Source organism: Phalacrocorax carbo, chromosome 5, assembly GCF_963921805.1.
Source record: "Phalacrocorax carbo chromosome 5, bPhaCar2.1, whole genome shotgun sequence".
Taxonomy (NCBI): Eukaryota; Metazoa; Chordata; class Aves; order Suliformes; family Phalacrocoracidae; genus Phalacrocorax; species Phalacrocorax carbo.
In genome coordinates, this window is record NC_087517.1 from 61,537,227 (window position 1) to 61,553,046 (window position 15,820).

The following is a 15,820-nucleotide window of genomic DNA, read 5'->3' on the forward strand; positions in this document are numbered from 1 at the left end:
GATTGTATAGTTTACTGTTTGATAACAATGTCTTTATCGGACCTGTTTATTAAAACAGCCACAAAATGAAATTATTTCAGGCTAATGGCTTGCAAACTCTTTTAATCCCTAACAGCTACCAGCTGATTTGTCTTTATGAAAAATCTCTCAGAAGTTTCTTGCATATGGGGCCAGGTGACAGCGCACAAAAATAAAAATAAAAAAAACAATTGAAAAAAGATTGAACTATTGAAATGACCATCCTTTGGATGAAATTAAGTTTTTCTTCTATTTCAGGAGAGAAAAGGAAATCAGAGTTCACTGTCAGTTTCTGCAGTTTATTTCATTTTCCAGAAAATGGATCAAAGTGTTCTCCCATATCAGTGATCATGGCATCTTTATACTTTCATACTAAATACGTAAGTAAAATTTGACTTGCTATTATATATGAGAGATTTAGTCCCTTGTGTTTCAATGGTCTTCAAAAACTCCAAGTAGAAATATTCAATACAGTTTTATTAATTAAAAAAAAACCCAACCCTATATCCAGTCTTTTCCTACTTGAAAAGAAAATTATGGTCATGTTAACAGACACTGAAATAGTGCTCTGTCATGAGGAAATTGTTTCTTCTCTATTGGTCCTTACTGATAAGGGATAGTTTTGCTCCATGACAGAAAGAGTACTGTTTACTTGGTTAAGAAAAATCAAATAAAATACATTTGCTGTAAGGTTATATTTACAGGCATACTGTCTGGCAAACTAAGCAGTTTTATCAGTCTCAACTGATTTGGAACCTCTGCTTTTGAGTACCCAAATCTGGGTTTCCAAAGGAAGTGAGCAGCTGCTAGTCCTGTTCTTCACAATTAGTCCCTGGATAATCAGAGGCTTTGACTGAATGAAAAACTACAAATGACTGGTGAATCCAAACTAAATTCATTCTAGAGCATGAATTCCCGTTGTACCAAATCATTTACTCCAAACACAAACTCCTCTCCCCAGGCAGTCTTTTACAGTCCATCCTTCTGCAAGTAGTTTACATGAAATGAGAACCAGCTGAGCTTCACAGTCTACAAAACAAAACATAAGACGCTACCAAATTTCCTAATTAAAACAGAGAATACAATCAAAGCAAAACAGATTTGGACCACAATTCTTGCAACAGTTTTCTAATCCTTAACTTAATCTACAACTGTTATGAAACGTTGCATGCACTGGACAAAGTATAGGTGAGTAACTGTTGTGGGCTATTAAGTATTTTTCACAACACTACAGTATGTTCTGCAAAGCAGGCCGGAACAGATCTTTTTCTTGTATAAAAGCTTGTTATAACAACTCTCCTTTCTTCTGGTAATAAAAGGCTCCAATATAATTTTCCTTTTGTACATATGAAGTTTGCCAGATCAGGCCATAAAGTGTTCTTTTCAGTTTCAGGTAAAATTACTACTTTGGAAGCATTCATCTTCCTGCATTGAAGAACATTTTAATTCAAGATATATTTAACTAATCATTTATAAGTTTATGACAGAGATTTTCAGGTTTAATATAATCTGTACTGATACTAAAATACTTTGTATGTATACTTTTCATTACAAAAGACTACTTTCAAGAAAAAAACCCTATTCACTTGACTCATTTTGATTTTTTTCAGATGCAATGAACACATTCTTTAAGCAAATTACAGGCCCTACTTTTGTTGACATTTTACAACCAGTCTGTGTTTCTGGTGCATTTAAGTAGCTCAAAATTTTAAGATTTGTTCTTCTTCCCTTCTTGAAATAATTATTGAAGTATTTCTTACAAAAAAGCTTACAACAAATGCTTTACTTATATATGCTTACATAGCACTTGCATAAACATACGTGAGGTTCAGCTAGAGGAGGTTTTTTTTGTTTGTTTGGGGGCGTGGTGCTTTTTTGCTTTGTTGTTTGGGATTTTTTAGTAGTAAGTACATTTAATGCAGTTAACAGAGGTAGCTGGGGCCCATGTCTGAGCTTCTGGATTGAAGCAATTACCTCATTTCCTACAGCCTCACAGTTTCTGAAGTTGTTAATAGATGTCCTGAACACATCTCAAGATCCAGTGATTTGTTTTGCCATTTTTTTCTCCTGGTCTGCTGGGTGACAATGAATCTGCCAGTGAAACTAGACAGTGATGGTAAGGCCACTGGAAGAAGACCCATGCTTATGTGATTTCTCACTTGTACTGTCACTGCAAAGTATATAGAGAGGTTACAATCATAAATAAACCAAGCACAATTTCATATCTTAGGCTGGGAATACAAACTTTAAAATAAAAAAAAAAAAAAAAAGGTTTTCCACATGAAAGGAAGGAAAGACCTGTGCTCAAACTTAATGGAGGTGTTAACACAGAATAATTGAGTCACAGAATAGTTAAGGTTGGAAGGCATCTCTTCGGATCACCTACTTCAGTTCCTAAGAGCTTGTTTTTGTTAGTATGCAGGTTAACATTGGCTGGAGTGTCACCAAGGCACTGAATGTATAGGACAAAGATGATTTAGCAGAAATTTCATTATGAACTACAGAATGATAGAACATTTTAAGCAAAAGATGGAGAATTCTTATGCAAGATGATCTTAATACCTCCCCTGTCTAATGCTAACTGCACACAGCAAATACCATCCAGGTGAAACGCAAAAGCTTTGATTCCCAGGAAGGTTTGTACTGGTTTCCCATCTATTTATAATATTGGATTTACCTCCTCAAGGTCTTTGCTACAGAATTTTTTTTCTCTGGAGCGAAACATCAAAATACTTCCGTTTAGGAACTGACTGGATTACATACATCAGTTTATCATCTTCACAGAAACACATTCATAAATCTTACTGCAATAGCATTTGAATAAGATGTTCTGATTATGCGTTATTAAAGCAGATGCTACCATCTGCACTGTATTGTAGTGAAATAAAAATATGATTTACTATATTCAAGAGACACTTGGCAAATATTTCTCCCTGTCAAACTAAGACTTCTGAAATAAACTTTGGGTTGAGAATAGTGCAATCTGGAAAGAAAATTCTTTCTGTGAGCAGTAGACAGAAACAAGAAGGCACCCCCAGCTAAGTCACCTCTGAATGTGGAGACCAACCAGACTTGTTTTCAGAAGAGGATAAAGTAAAACAGCAGTTCCCATACTGTCAGTGCTTGAAATCCAGATTAGAGTTCAGCAGCTTAGATTTATCTTCAGTAATTACTTTAACTGGCATACGATCTGTTGATCTTAAAGAGTATGAAGACATAGCCAACAAATGAATCATTCTTTATGAATATTCATCAACATTACATTGTTTCTTTAATGAAAACGACTTGCAGTCAGCATTTGATAAGCAACACTTGTAACAGAGCCAGACTTTGGACCTGTCTTTTTCTTCCATTCAGCATGTCTTGACCTTGAGCATTCAGTCTTATTTCACCCCTCCAGCCTAATTCAAGATTTTGCTGAAGGAGCATCAGGCCTGCTGATCTGTTTTCTCCAAATTCACACCTGCTTCAGGAAACCATCATCAGTTTAGCACCATGTCCTTGGGTGATATGCAAAAGACATCTCATACAATCAGCAGTTCACACTCTGTCACTGCAAATTTTTAGAAGTCAGATCCATCATTTACCATTCCAGGCATGTTGTCTGCCACATGCTATCTGGTCACCATCAGGTTTCTTATCTTTTCCCCTCTCTAAACCACAAAATGTTCTATTTTTCCCCTGTATTTAATTCTCAACTTTTAACTTCAGTTACTTCAGGTTTTACCTGGAAAATTCAGCTAAACAGATGAACACACATTTTTATGTGGATGTAAAATAAATATATCTCATATCACACACACAGAGTTGAGAAAAACACTAATGGCTCCCCGTTACTTTCTTGATCACCTGGCAGAGAAATAATGTCCTGTGTTATGCATGTGAAGACACCAAAATTTCCTCTTTGATCGGTATGAAAATATACAGCTCTTGCCCCTCAGAGGCTTTGGGTTACAGGTCTTCCAGAAATACTAGAAAGCTACACCATATTCATAACAATCTTGCTATACAGGTTATCAGATTAGAGTTTAAAATCCAGGTCATACTTACAGTCCTTTAAACCACTACATTGTAACTTGGCAGATGCACAGTATAAACATAAAATCCACAAATTGACCCAGGCTGGTAACAGTGCCATTAGGTTTTACTTTTTATGTTTCTTTCAGATAGAAATTATCTTTATAATTTAACTTCTTTGTTCTCTGCATCAATTAATTGACAAATAAGAGCAAAGTGCTATTGGGAAATGGTTTTACAGCAAATAAACACATGAAGATGCAAAACGAGAGGTAACTGTAATGTTATAAGGTCACAAGACACTTGAAATAAAAACATGCTAAAACATAGGCAGGGGCATCTAGCTACAACAAAAGCGCCTTTATTTTGTTGCTTAATGTGCATCTATTTAAAAGAAGAACAACTATAAAATTTTGTAAAGGGGTGCAGGAAGAAATTCAAGCTGTCACAGTTTATCAAAGATATGTTATCACGTCAGAGCTGGTGCTTAGACAAAGTTAAAGAACAGATTGTCCAAAGGTGGGAGTCTCAGTTTCTTCAGCTCTTCAAAGTAACAGGTGAGTTGATAGCACAGAACAGACAAGAGCAGACTGGGGAAAATTTAGAGAACTTAAAATAGTTCACTGCTTAAACCTTCCCATTTTCAAGGGATCAAGTTACTGAAGCGAAATTATTTCATATGCATCTACTGAACTCTGGTAACTGATCAAGTGTGCATCCAAGGGCAGCCATTGCTGGCTAAACTTTATTCAGTAGCTTATGAGAATTTCAAGATTATACCTTAAGAAGTTGAATTCACTGAACTCTGAGGATGAGGTAGCAATCTGAGATTATAAACTTCTCCAAAGATTTGAATGATGCAGCTTCACTAACAGAAAAGTCTACTGCCCTAAACAACATCGTCTTCTGTTGCAATACTATTTCTACACCATTAGGTATTTCTGGAAAATGCAGAAAAGCCTTGCTTGGTACAGTACTTTGAATGATAATGTGTTTGCATCTATACTGAGTGATCACTATCACAAAACACATTTCCTTATGAGTCAGTTTTCTGCTTTGATAAACACTGAATCCTCTGAAACGTACTATGGACATAAAAATCAAGAAGGAGGTTTCACCCTATTCCTGTAAATATCTTTTTTTTGGAGGGAGGGGGAAGGTGGATTTTTTGCTAACTAGCAGAGTCCCACTGAGGCTCTGAATTCCATGTATGAGCATAGTCCTTTGCTAATCTTACCAGGTCAAGGCCCTCATTTGTTTGAGCTGAAAGGCTCAAACAAATCCCTAGCTGTGGGGAAAGTGAACAAAGTTTCTGGTCTGTCTGCGAATAGTCTAATAAGAGTGAAAGTAGTGTCTAGGGATAAGTGCTTTAGAGGTTTTTGTGGGAGTTTGTTTGTTTGTTTTGAAGAGAAAGAGACTGGAAAGCAGCAAACAGGAAACAAGTTAGGTAACCAAGGGCTAGAAGCAGAGCTGCACATGGATCACTATCTTTTGTTCTTTTTCATTTTGCCATGTTTTGCACTCATAGCACATTCTCCCTCTGCCTTTTCCCCTTGTTTGCTGACCCTGTCAAAGTGTTCAGGGAAGGTGATCCTTAAGGTCCTCACTTACTCTTTTCCATCTGTTGTCTTCCCGTCCTCCATTCAAACACACTCTACCACATTAAGTCACATTATGCTGCCTTAGAGCCTGCACAGTCTAGAGTAACAGACTCAGTCTAACAGAAGCATGACAGATGAAACAGGGAGAATTGATTCAAGAACCCAGAAAGCACTTCTTTAGCCTATGCCTACACCTATGTATTCTCGCTTCCTTTACATGCGCGCACACACACACAGAAAGACATCACTTTTCCACACTGCTGGTACCATGTTAACAAAGATGAAGTGAGATCAGATACAGTAGGGGTGAAGGGAGGATAGTGCTTCCCACCCCATCTCTGCTTATTCTTTCCCTACTTCCTTCCTGTCCTCCCTGCTTCTAGCATAGTCCTCATATGGATGGGGCTGCTGGAGTGAAATCAAGATCGTAGCAGCAGTGCCCTCTGCCACCATTCCTCTAATTCCTCAGCTTCCTGGGACAGGAGGTGAAAGCAGCAAGGGAACACGGAACCAGGGAACAATGCTCCCAGCCCTGTTCCTACCATGCTTTAGCCACGCAGATTAATCAGTTTCTGCCCCCTCCCTTTAATTTGGCTCTTTCCATAGGGCAGAGTCCCAGATGTACGATAGATAAACTGCTATATGTTTTGCCAAGACACTTGATTAATACCTGGCTTTGGTAAATAAAGCATTTAAATTTTCAAAACTGACACTAACATTAGTTCAAAACGGTTACAGGCGTATCATGTATGTCCACAACAGATACAAACATCAGCAGTCAGTGTCAAGATTAGCCTTCAGCTATCCCTCAGATTAAGTCTTGTTACTGGGGGCTGGAAATTATTTTATATATTATAAATTGTAATATATTTTTTTACATATTATTTTTTCCTCATATTCTGGGACTAAGCTATACTTGTCCTGAAGACAAACCTAAGGTTCTTCAGAGTTCTCCCTCTGCTCTAACTTACACTAGGCTTCCTTTAGGTTCAAGAGGCCCTTAAAATTGCTCCCAACTGGAACTATCAGAAATGGAGGGTAAATCCATATCATTTAAAACCAAACCATATTTGCTTAGGCTTTTCCCAGTTTGTTCTTTCACCCTCCTGATGTGCTAAGTTTTACCCCAAGCATTTCTCCATTAGAAAGATACAAGGAAGCGCAAAGATTTATTGATTTTAGCTAAGTTCATACAGCAGATCCAAATCAAAGCCAGGAACACAAGCAAAGTAAATCAATAAACCTGGAAAGCTGAAATTCAGCCTTCTTTGCTCTCCCACATACTCTTCCCACATTTCCATGTGTGTTTCAGAATGAAGCTTTTCATGCACCTGTTCACATATTCCTGTTTAGAAAAAACAAACAAAAACCACAGAAAAATACCCCTCACTGTTCCCTCTCCTGCCAAAACCCTGCAATTAAAAATCTGAAATTGTAGAAGACCTTTATGACTATGGAAATACAATATGTTGTACATGCAAATCTTCAAAAGCACATATTGCACTTCACCTGTATACAGTCAGATCTGCAGTTACTGACCTACCAAATTAATGCCTAACGTCTTATTTTACCCCATGCAAAACTGAACAAATGATCATACACAAAGGGGTGTGATTCCTTATCCTTCTTGTAAATGTTAAGAGGGAGGTATTTTTATCATAGCAGCGTGATAACATGAGTGCCGAACGATGAAACTGGAGATCGCTTGACATCTCCTCATACTCTTACCTCCCTTATCTCTTTAGTGGTAAAACAGCCCATAATAGCCAGTTTTATCTTCCAGCTGCTCTTTTCTGAACATCCTTTTAACTATCTTATTTTCCCCACATACCTCTTTCCTGAATTAATTTTCAGCTGTTGACCGGGGGGGGGGAGCGGAGAACACCTCACTTCCACTTCAGAGAACTTGGCTGGCAACCGGATGTCATTACTGACAGCAGAGTTTCTGAATCGACTGTTCTACGTCAATAAAACGGTTTATTTACTAAACTGCTAGTTGAACTCGAGTTTCAAAGCTTTGCTCACTGTGAGAATAAATATTTAACTTACAGGAGCCGCGTCTATTTAAAAGTCTTCTCAACAGCGCGGAGTCCTTAACCCTCACCGCAAGAGCGAAGCGTTAGAGCAGGAGCAGCACCGGGCGTCGTGGCCGCACCCGCAGCGGGACTGGCGGAGGATCCCCTTGTGAGGAGCGGGAGGAGCGCCCCAGAAGCCACCCGCAGCCCCCGCACCCGCTGACCCCCTCCCGCACGACGGTGCCTTCGCCGAGCGGCCGCGGCGCCCGGGACGACTCGGCGCAGCGCCCCACGGCCGCGAGGACGCCCGCAGCACCCCGCCGAGGCCGGACCCCCCCCCCCCCCCCGCCCAGCGCCCTCCCACACAGCCCGCCCGCCCCCGCCGCGCACCGCCCCCGCCGCGCGGACCGACCTGCTGCCGTCCCCACGTGACAGCGCGGCGCGGGGCGGGGCAGGGGGAGGGCGCGCGGGCAGGTGCGAGGGGCCCGAGACCGGCGCGCGGCGGCCGTTAGCTCGGCCCGGCGGGGGCGGCATCCGCGATCCGCGGCGCCTCCTCGCCGCCCCCCGGGAGCTGTCCGGGCGCTTCGAGACCCCCGCGTCGGTCGGACCCCGCAAAGGCGCGCCCCGCAGAGCCCGGGCGGGGAGCGGCCAGGTGCCTTACCCCCGCTTCTCCGCAGCGCCCCAGGGCTGGCGCAGCAGCGCCTCAGGGTAGGTGTGCCCGCCCGGAGCGGGTGAAAACGCCGGACGCCCACCACCGACCACCTGGCGCCGGTATGAAGGCAAGGCTACGCCAAGGCTCCTGGTTACCGAGCCTGGCCCCGGCCCTGGCACTGACAGGACGGACAGTAGAGGCGACTCCTTTTCCAGGGTTCCTAGCGGGCTCCTGGCTGGTGCCTCATGACCTCTCCTGCCGTGCAGCACCCCAGTTTCCCTGCAGTTTGCCCGTGTTCCCTGCAGGAGCTGGTGAGGTCTGGCTGTCCGAGCTGCAGCCCTCTAGACCTTGGCTCCACAGGAGCCTTTCCTATCACCTCACTCCAGAGATGAGAACTGGGCATTATCAGACCTGAAGGGAATTTCAGTGTGAAGGGAAGGGTTTGGACAACTTGCCTCTCCCCCTGTCCTGTCCCCTGGTTTCTGAGTTTTATTCTTTGTATCATTGTTACCGGAAGTAGAACAACTGATTGACACTATGTTGTTTTCAATAGTACTACCAGGCATACTTTTGGTGCATATTTCCACATATCAGGGATTTTCTAGGTTAACAAAAATGTTATGTTATTGAGAAAAGCAACACTCTCCTTCTCCAAAGATTTAAAAATCAGGTATTTTTATACTTAAAGCACTTACCTATTTTAATTCTATTAGTAAAATTACAGCATAGGCCATTTATATTGGTGTAAGTGTTTTATGCTATATTTCTGTTGACTCCTGTTTTAAAAGCATTCCATAACGCTATGATTGCAAAAATCATAACACAACGACTCACACTCAAAAGGTGTAGGTTTTTCTTCTGTCTGTGGAGATCCCACGATTACTTCTGGAAATACGAAAAGTGCTGCAAGTTTTGGTCACTGGGAGTTTACTGGTCACTTTGAGTGCCTTGCTGATCCAAAATCTGATAAGGGTGTCTGTTGTCTTGTTTTTACCCAGACAGATCATCCCACATGGGTGGTACTGACACAGCTCTTTGACAGTATGCATGTGCTGAGTACTTCTTATGATGTCAGTTTTCTAGTGAGTTGGCTAAACAACAGCAAGCATTTAGCAGAAAGTGAGATAAAGAGTTTCGAGTACTTGTAACATCGACAATGTAATTAACACGCACTTTTCACTGTTTGTGGAGTGGTTGTATTTCAACCACCACTGTTTGCTGTCTTCCCTTTGCGATGATGTTGATTTCCATCTAAATAGTCTAAGCACGTTCAATATGCATGATGTTTTAATGTAATTCTATTACTTACAATAATTGCCCTCAATTTTAGAATTTCCTTTTGCCTAGCGTAAGCTTGTACTGCATTGAAACATTTTCTTCCCTGTTACCAGCTGATGCTCTCCGACCTTGTGAAGAGTTATGTATGATTTCAGTTTTCTTTTAAGCTAGGCAGGAGACCAGGACCATGAATCACATACCAGATAGCCCAGATAAAGAACTGGACCTCACTTACAGAGCAAACATGTTTGAGGTGGGAGAGGGAGAAAATAGGAAATGAAGTAGAACGCCTTTGAAACATCTCTGAACTTGCTAAAGAATAATTAAAACTGGCAAGAATCCACAGGCTTGCTTTTGAATTTTTCTTGTCTTTCCTCTCAGCCTTGATGTAGTCATCTTAAATAGGTCACATAGAGGAGTGGTCAAATTTGTAATGGTGGTTAACATTTGCAAATTTGTAATACTGATACCAAAAAGTATTACTAGAGCACTGCTTGTTGCAGTATCATCAAGCGACTTGGGAAAGAGTCAGTGGAATTTAGAACAGTCTGAGCAAAGCTGGGAGCTGGGAGTCTTTTTCAACACCAGCCAGGTTCCCCCTCCTTTTCCCCAACCAGCCTCACTGGTGGTCTAGGACAGGTGTCTGGGTGACTTTCCACATGATGGAAACAGCATCTGGGACCTTGTTTACTCCTTTATGGCCGTGTAGGGTTGTTAACTTCCTTTCTTGCTTATTCTTGAGATGAAATAGCCAAGACCCTGCTGGTACATGCTGTACACCAGTGTTTTGTTGGGAAAAGCAGTGTCAGCCAGTGCATGGGAAGGCGAGTATGGCCTTGCCCTAGTGCTCTGAAGGGAAAGGACCTGGAACAGAGAGGCTGTGCAATTACTGAGGCTCCCTTGGGAAGCAAAGGCAGAAGCTGAGGGAGGTTGAACAGCACAGGCTAAGCACAGAATACAAACCGCTGTCCTGCTACCACTGCAGCATTCATGAGTAATCGTTTTACTGTTCCATTTCTCTATTGTTTCACATATGGAGTGCTGACAGCACTACGATAATATTGTACAACCGGAAAGGAAAGAGAATCCTAATTTTGGGCTACCTTGAGCTTGTTGATCCTGTCTATCCTGTTTAATACCATTTTAACTGAAGTGGATTAGTTCTGCATCTCTCTTGGTTTGGTCGGTTTCAGAAACATTCCCTCATCTGTCTTGGCCTCTTGGCTAATTACTATTCTAGAAGTCCCCCCCTTAATAAGAGTGGTTTGTTTCTTTTCTGCAGTAGTGCAGAGACATTACTGTCACAAAGCTGTCATTGTGTTAAGTCTTTGCTTCTCTTATATAACAATGAAGCTTATTCAGGGAGAGCAGAACCATCCTTCTCAGAAAAGACCCATGAAAAGAGCCAGAGAGGAAGGAACATCAAAAGAGAACACTGCTGGATACTGCTTTACTGACCATCTTAATCTCTTCCATCTCGAAAAATCGATGGAAAATTATCTGTGAGATCCCAGATGTTGCTCTATAACTGCTTATATCAACTAGATCTAATGACCAGGATATATGTTTATTTTGCTAAAAAACTGTTGAGAAGAACTGTCCTAGTTTCTCTTCCTCAGTGTCACAGTCACATTATGGATCATGCTGACAAAGGTGAGAAGCCCTGTGTTTGAGTTCAGGCCATGTTTCTGATCCTGTGAACATGCCTGAATGGTGTTTAGGCTTGTGCGTGTTAGTGGTTCGTTCATCGTGCACTGCTTGGTCTGTTGCTGGATTGTACAGAAAAGTGGCAAAATGGTTCATAGTCACTGAAGGGTAAGGACCAAACCAGACGCTTAGACGTAGGCTCTAAATGGCTTTGCTCCTTAGATAGAAGTTCATGGCTATGAGGTAGGAAAAAAATTCATGTTTTGATACATCAGTTTGTTGTATGTTCCAAATTGCTGTTTTATTTGCTGAAAAGTTTTTATAAAGCTTTGATTTTACTGTTTGTAAAGGAGAGTAAGTTAGCTGCAACTAATGTAGTCTAAATTCAGTCTCAATCATTCTAATTCTTTTATTATCAATTTATTCAAGAATTCTTACAAAAGATACCCAAGATCCCATGTCCTTCTTTATCAAAAGCGTTACTCCAGGAAGGCTACAGCAAAGGTTAGTCACAGTGTGATTTCACCGTTTTCCCCAAATGACAGTACTCTATTCATAGACTGTACACCAGCACTAAAACAATGAATAAAAGTTGTGATGCAGGGCTGTGAAAGCTGCAAGTACTGTGTAATCTCTTTGTGAAAAAATGATCCATTTAAATACTCAGAGATTTCCTTTCATGTAAATGTGGTTAAATCGGCTGTAGACAGGAAACAATGAATTGGAAAATCCCTCCCCATTGACTCCATACAGCTAATCCATTATGTCTCATTAGAAAGTGTAGCCTGCTTTATCTTTAACAGAGATTTGTGTCCAGTCCCGTTACCAATTTCCTCTGGTAAGGTAGACAGCCTTCTCTTAATCTTTGAAACCTTTTTTTTAAACATATGTAGTATGCTCTTTTTTAATGAGTAAGATACTGTTGTGGGATTTTCCTCCCCGTCATTATTTGGTGGAGTTAATGTGAAATATTCAAGATGAGAGTTTAAATAAATATATTTTGTCTCTACATAGAATTACACTCGAAATTTTCTTGAAATTTTGCAGGACAGCTATAGGTACTTGATACTAAAACAACTTATTTTTTGCTCTCATGATATAAAAATATTCATTTCAGATATCTCTTACTACATGTCTTACACATGACGTATATTAAGGAATTTTTAAAAAGTATATAGATAGTTTTCTCAGAGACTACTATACTGTTGAGCTGGGTTTGTTTTATTTTGTTTGTTATTGTTGGGTTTTGTCGTGTGCCAAGTCGTCTGTCGTCCCCCCCCCCCACGGCCACCCCTAGTCTTCTATTTGTCTTCCAGAAGCTTTTATGGACACATGCAGTTCTTAAAAAAGGGTTTTCAGGAACCTACTGTTACTTTTGTTCACCATTAAAAAGACATTTAACCAAGCCATTGATCTGGCCGCTTGTATGTAGCTAATTGGAATTATACCTGAGAGAGCTGTTAACGATCTAAATTAAGCTAGTGATGCTACAAGGACATAGCTCCATCTAGTGTTCTGCTTTTAAATCAGGCACCAGTGATCTTTAGACGTTTTTAAAATGAACGTTCTTAGCTCCCAGGTAAATACTAGCTCCATATGTTGAGGCATTTTATAAATTTTTGGTTTGGCAAGCCTACCATAGTAAATTAAAACTAATGGAGGGCAGGTGCAGCCTTTTCAGGCAGACACAGCTGTTCAAAACATCTGTGTCTGCATTTGCTCTAACCATCAGGCAAAGGCCGCCTTATTACAGCTTGGAAAATAGAGCTTTTACTGTAAGTTACTGCGTATTTATGTATAGAGAATACACTACCATATAAACTGTTATTCCATCTCCTTTCATGAGGCTATTTTGAGTCATGGGGCTTGTTTCAGACAAACTGAACTCATAATGTTGGGGGATTTGGCATTTGTCTAAATTTGTTGCATTAAGAAATGGTAGGGAAAAAAACATGCTAGAAAGTACCATGAATTACATAGGACATTATTAAGCTGTTTCTTGACTCAAAAGATATCCATGGTTTATTATTTTTTTGTGAAAGCTTCTAGCCAGTGTATAGGTTTGATTCAAGTAAGATTTTTTTTTTTTTTGGTGAGGTCCTTCTTATTTAAAAAAATATACACAAAATCCTGTACCTTCAAACATAGGAGGGGCTGTAACGGCAGAAAAATTCCAAGTTCGTCTTACCTGCAAGTTTTGAGCCAGCAGACAAGGGTCTCTGCCTGCTCTTTTTCCCAGATAATGTTCTTGATTGCTTCTGTCTTTGATTGTTACAGCTGCTATCACACAGTTCTTTTTCTCATAATCATGCATACAGATGCAATAAGTCGTGCCTTCACCTTTGTTTTAGAGGCAGAGTTAAGGTAGGTCCAGCCTATAGTGTTTGGTATTTTGATTCAGTTAGTGTGATATAACCAAATACTCTGTGCTTGCCTAGCTACAGAAATGAGCTGTGGTGTGTGACTTGTTGCAACTCTGAGGCAGTGAAGATTATCTTAAGCCACTTTCGTATAACCTCTACATTAGCAAGAGCAGGCAAGGTCAGGTGTTGAGACTCAGCTCTTATGCAGGAACTCCATCACATGTCTGAGTTCTTGATTTGTTTACTGATCAGCTTTCTTTTGTTGTTTGTTGGTATTGGCTAAAATGTGACTTCATAGAGGGTGAATGATACCTCCTGTGGAGATTAAAGAGTGGGCAACAGTATAACTGAGCCTTTGCTGGTACACATCTTAAAATTATCTTAAGGGTCAGCCACAAGCAGTTGCTAAGATCTGTTGCAAAAGAAAACCCTCACCTCAACAACCCAACCCCAAAACCCAAGCCAACAACAGAAAAAAGCAGCAGGTCCCTATAATGATTGTCTCGGAACCAGTAACTGATAACATATATGAGTGTAGCATAGCGTGCATAGCTTGGAAATTGTGAGTAATTGGCCATGATTGACATATGCAACAGGAACTTATAGATTTACAGATTCCATGGGAGCACGTAGGCTGTTTCTCCACAATGCAGGTTTCCTGTCAAAGAGCCCTCTTGGTGCTTTCTGTAGTCTGACTTTTAGCCACTTCCCTGTTCCCTTTGTTGCTCTCCCTGCCTTCAGAGATAAACTTTGTGTTTTTCTGAAACTTGATCTAGCACCTAAGACCTATTTTGTCTATCTGCCAGACTGCAGGTTTTCAGCAATTTTTCACTCTTAAGGTTTTTGGTTTTGTTTTTTAGACTAATGTGTCTCTCTCTGCTTTGAGCTGTACGCCTAAGTTGTAGATGGCTGCTCACATCCTGGTCACTATACTTTAATTAGATTTTAGAATTAACCAGAAAAATGTCTCCTGATATGTTTCTATTTTTTTAAATTAACTAGCATAGGGATCTAAAGTCTCATAAAACCTGACTACAGCCATGTTAATTAATTTTCTAATGTATTGCCTACAAATGAAAAGCTAATTATCAAGAAAGAAAGTCAATATAAATTATGAATATTTGAATTCATGGCAGATTTAATGTAAATTTGAAAGTGTTGCTGTGGGATGATAAATAGTTTCAACTACTTTAAAATTCTCCTTTCTCTTGCATGGCCAGAACAAATCATCTTGCCCTCTTCACTCAAATTGAGATACATGTCTAGTGTGCTTCATGGTCTCTGCATAGATGCAGGGATCTTACCACAAACTAAAGCCTCAGGGTATATCTCCACAGCTGGAGGTAAACAAACCAAAGTCTTCACTGCGAGCTGCCTGTGTATACATTTCCAGTTAGGAAATCAGAGAGACATTCTTTATGAATCATGCATGTCCTGCCCCCTCCTTTCTTGTACCATTCTGGCAGAAGACCTGTACTACCTCTTGGGGGTAGAACTGTACAGCCCTCATGCACCTTTATACCCCGCTGGGGCTGGAGCTGGTAGGGAACCAAGTTAAGTACCAGCATGAACCCTCTCAGGAGGGTTGTTTTCAGCTTGATCAAAGCTGCAGTTTTGGCTGATTCTGAGACAACCTCTGTTTCACTGCAAATGACCTCTAAACCCTGCTGTGATATTGCACTGATTGCAGCTATATAAGTCTGTAAATAAGCTTATCTCTGTTTAAAAACCAAAATAATTTCTTCTGTGTTTTACCATAATTTTCATTAGTCCAAATAAAAACAGAACTTATGGAAAAAGTTATTTATGAACACTGAATTTTGACACTTGGGCAGTTAGCAAGCCTTTTCAGGTAATTTACAGTTTAATTTTGTTATACACATTCAAACTTAACACAGAGTAACATATACGTCTTAGCTACCATATCATATTTTATTCTCTGCAGCTTCTTAATGTGAACTGGTTTTGACTTGTTTTATTAATAGTTAGGAGTTTGTGTCTCCCAAAAAGTCCTTTCTGAGCAGAAAAGAATTACAGTCAGTCAGCTTTATTGTGGCTCTGATATTTGTTTTAGCAGAAGTGGTCTGCTCTTGTTACGGAACTAGATTTATTTGCATATTTATAATCATTGTGAACCTTAGTTTTCTTCCTAAATATGAATTTATGTCAAACCAAAATAAGCACCTCAGTATCAAAGACTTGCTGGTATGATAATGATTGTATTCCTGC

The 15,820-nt window shown here is 40.3% G+C and overlaps 1 protein-coding gene and 1 long non-coding RNA gene across 16 annotated transcripts in view; one reads left to right on the forward strand and one right to left on the reverse strand.

Moving 5' to 3' along the window:
* The window catches only part of PPFIBP2 (PPFIA binding protein 2), a 107,008-nt gene extending 99,030 nt beyond the window's left edge, over positions 1-7,978 (reverse strand). For 5 of the 10 annotated variants that reach the window (XM_064452764.1, XM_064452765.1, XM_064452766.1 and 2 more), the window contains exon 1: positions 7,686-7,978. The gene's annotated coding sequence lies outside the window, so the exon portion shown is untranslated. The remainder of the gene's footprint in view (positions 1-7,685) is intronic. The other 5 variants (XM_064452772.1, XM_064452771.1, XM_064452770.1 and 2 more) reach the window with 1 other exon arrangement.
* A 134-nt stretch (positions 7,979-8,112) lies between these two features.
* The window catches only part of LOC135313513 (uncharacterized), a 252,953-nt gene continuing 245,245 nt past the window's right edge, over positions 8,113-15,820 (forward strand). The window contains exon 1 of one of the 6 annotated variants that reach the window (XR_010373149.1): positions 8,113-8,359. This is a non-coding gene — a long non-coding RNA (uncharacterized LOC135313513). Of the gene's footprint in view, positions 8,360-11,496; positions 11,733-15,820 lie in introns of those variants that run through there. The other 5 variants (XR_010373147.1, XR_010373148.1, XR_010373150.1 and 2 more) reach the window with 5 other exon arrangements.